Source organism: Astatotilapia calliptera, chromosome 20 (genome assembly GCF_964374335.1).
Source record: "Astatotilapia calliptera chromosome 20, fAstCal68.1, whole genome shotgun sequence".
In the NCBI taxonomy this organism is placed as follows: domain Eukaryota; kingdom Metazoa; phylum Chordata; class Actinopteri; order Cichliformes; family Cichlidae; genus Astatotilapia; species Astatotilapia calliptera.
Genome location: NC_137441.1, coordinates 10585797 through 10589851, shown reverse-complemented (window position 1 = coordinate 10589851; position 4055 = coordinate 10585797).

The window sequence follows — 4055 nt, the reverse complement described above, 5'->3', positions numbered from 1 at the left end:
AGCACATTAGTAAATAAACTTGATTCAGTGCCCTTAGGTAGAAAACCAATGTTTGTGTTCATGTTTTCCAAGTTATCCAAGTGTCAGTGCTATATCTCTTTTTGGCAGAAATGGTTTGTAAATAAATACTTACACACCTCATAAACTTTTGTGGCAGTTGCACGTTTAATTATTTTTTTTTCATTTTGCAGAAAAATATAGTGTTTTATGGCTTCCCATTTTCTACCTATAGCAAAAACCGAGTTTGCATGGACAAATATCTGGTCAATTGTTGAAATAAAGTTATTATAAATTGAAAACCTTCACAATTTATACGTTTAGCTGAACTCTTAATCTTCAGCTAAAAAATTTCTACTTCACTTAAATTTGAGTTCAGGACTGATTTGTTAATAATATTTGTTTAATATTTGAATATCTGAATATACACATTGTTTTGTAATGCCAATAACATCTTCAAACCCTGGTACTGGGAGAAAATAAGAATACTTTGGTATCAGTTAATTAGCTAAACAAACAACGACAAACTTCTTTAAAACAACCCACATATCTTGCATCATCCTGGCTATGTGCCCTGAGATAAGTGAACACAGGGATAACTATTCAAAGACTAACACACTATTATTTACTCAAGGATGTGCAGATTTGAAAGGCATTGGCAGCCAGTGCAAACATTTCTGCCATATAAAATAACAAGAACTGCAGTGGTGGTCATCGATAACGTCTCAGGTATGAAAAAACACTCTGGTTTACCTTTGTTTTCAGTCACGGCTTTTAACTTGAAGTCTGTCAGCCAGTCATCAGTGACTTGCAACCGTTTGCCAAACAACATCCCGGAATATGAGCCAAAGGTGTCCGGTTGCTTTAGTAAGGATGACTATCAGCTGCTGATCAGCTTGTCTGTTGAAAAACACACCAATTCAAGAGACAAGGACTCATTTTAGCAAATTTATTACCATAATGAATGTCGGATCACTTGATAAACTAAGTATTATTATTTATTATAAGAATGTTTATTTGTGTTTCAGAATGACAGTTTAAAAAAAAAAAAAGTAAGTAAAAGCTTGTGTATATGTCACCTTTCAATATAAATATAACAAAGTGCTTCACAACATAAATGATTGAACATAAAAACAAAAGAAACATTTTAGCTGCTTTTTAAAAGAGTCCACAGTTCAGTGGGAGAGAGTTCCAGAGTCTGTGGGGGACTGCTGCAACAGCTCTATCTCCTTTAGTTCTTGAACTTATATGAAGCCCAGCTACCAAGCCCTGATCACATGACCTCAAGGACCTGGTGGGAATCTATGGCTGTAAAGATTCACTGACGTATGCCAGTGCTTGTCCATGCAGCTCTCTAAAAGTCACAAGCAGAATCCTAGAGCAGACAGGAAGCCAGTGAAACTGAATTATCAATGGTGTGGCATGTGAGTACTTAGAAGACTTAGTCAGATGCCTCGCAGCGGCATTCTGAATAACCTGCAAACATTCAAAGGAAACTTTGTTAAGACAAGTGAGCAGTGAATTACAATAATCCAGGTGTGACGAAATAAAGGCATAAGTAACATTTTCCAAATAAGGGGGTGACACGCTGAAACTCAACTTGGCAATACTTCTTAAGTGATAACGGCAAGAGCAAACCAGAGACTTAACATGAGCATCCACAGTTAAAAAGTTACCCCAAGATTCCTGATAGAAGATTTACCAAAAGGGGCGAGGAGAGCTTTCACTACCTTAGGCACAAATCGGTCAGGGACACAAACAAGGGCTTCATTTTTCAGGGAAAGCTGTCAGCCATTCAACTTCTCAAGTTGCTTAGTAGTCTAAGCACCCATGCAAGGTCTGTAACTTAGAAAACTCATGCATAACAGAGATATATAACCGAATGTCATCTGCATAGCATAGATAAACAATGTCCTTAACAGTGGTAGACATATGCTGAAGAAAGCACAGTTATAACAGAAACAGTAAAGACCCCAAAACAGAACCTTATAGCTTGGAAGCAGCTACAGAGAAAGATTAACTTGACAGATTTGAAGACAGTCTCAGCAAAGCAGACCTCTATACACTCTCAGAAAGAATATTTTCAGTCCGCGTCCAAGTGTCGAAACGTTTCTCCCACTGAAAATGTAACGTCCAGATGAACAGAATCAACTTTGTGGAATTTCCTTTCCTGCATGATTGAGCATGCATCAGGACACCCCCATGCAACCATCCAGTATTTCAGCCTGTTACACATAATGTGATTGTCAGCAGTCTCAAACATCAGCAAAACAAAACACTATCCAGCACATGCATCAAAACAGCATTTGAGAGTACAAAAATAACTGTTTTGGTTTAATGAGCTTCAAGAAAGTCATAGTTTATCAGTGATGCTGCATTTCTCCAGGACTTTATGAAAAACTGAATGGCAGTTAAACACAGTTAGATGTGCATAAAATTTGATGCACACCCCTTAAGTAAATATTGTGTTTTCATTGTTCAATGAAAATGATGAAGATTGATAACTTGGAGAATACTTCCTGTGAGCAGTTTTAATGAGTATTTTTGAGGTTTATTGACTGAATTGCAAAATCCGATTATAAAAGGAGGAGACATGCTTGTTGCTACCAACAAAAATACAGAAGGTTTCTTAATAAGAATCCCGACTCCTGGAATAAATTAAAACCACAGCTTGCCAGATGATAGAATAATTTCTAATGAGGGTAACGAGGGTAATGAGGGAATCCTACTCTTTTGTTTATGAGAGCATTTTTCCTGTAAGGAGGAGACTCATTGGGCAGATGGTTTTGGGGGATCTTAATGAGATACTTATTCATGTCTGATGTCAGAAATCCAAGAGCATGGGGGTGGGGATACCTCGCCGTGCTGGCAGGCAATGGAATTTACAGCAGACTGCAGTGACACTAGTGTTTTTGTTTTTTGCTAGGGGTCTAGGGTCAATGAAAAAAACAAAACAAAACAAAACAAAAACAAACCCAAACCAAACAAGAATTTGTTAGTTTATGTCAAAGAGTTTCTATCTAACTTCCCCTTTGAGAAAACTGAATGCTATATGTGACTTTGGTGCCTGTTTCCTTTGAAGAATTACCAGATGAGCCAGAGTAAAGGCAGTAATGAATATTTTAGGGGCATCGTCACTCCGGAACAGAAATGAATAGCACATGTGAAACACACACCAGTCCTGTGTCTTCTATGTTACACAGGTCCAAGATGTGTGAAGCGTTGTACACTTAAATTACACAAAATGTGCTTCTGTGAATATTTTTAAGACCAAGATCAACTTGTGGTGTATGGAACAGTTGTAAGTATGTTTGATGTCAAAGCACTTATATATAAAATAAATATCAAATATCAAACTGATCTTTATCAAGAAGTGACCCTGAATATGGCAAGTAAAGGGAAACATATATAGCCAGTCATATATTCAGTAAAACATATTTATAGTAAATCTATTTAAAAAGAATAAATCAATCTTAAAACGGTTACTGGTGAATGGTTTGTTACAATTTCTTTTGGTATTGGTTTTGATTTTGTTCATTTTATTGATCATATTATTGATGTAGTTGTATCAGTAAAGACTTGCTAGTCGCACTGTGTATTTTTTTGATCGATTTCAAGAAGGTGTTGACAATAACTAATGAGAATTCGACAATTTGATAAAATAGGACCTATCTGAACTTACCACTGAGTGAACAATATACTTCCGCTTGTGAAGAATGTAGAAATTTTGAAGATAAAAATTCGAAGATCATTTTATTTAAGGGCTACCACGACAATATAAACACATATGTGTGTAGAACACTGTGTGTTTGTTGGGGTTTTCATGATATGAAATCAAGCATAAATTTAAAAGGTTCTTGAAGATGCAACAGAAAGCCAGTCTCTCTTCATTGTTATGGGGATCCAGTGTGAACCAGGCCGGCCGGCATCTGCTGGATGAGAGGGAAGGAGGGGGGCAGAGCAAGGGAGGGAGGGTGGAGATGCTGGGCTTGTTCACATAATAGCCGGCGGGTGAAGGCGTGGTAACTGTGGCTCGATACGAGGCGTGTGTGTGTGCT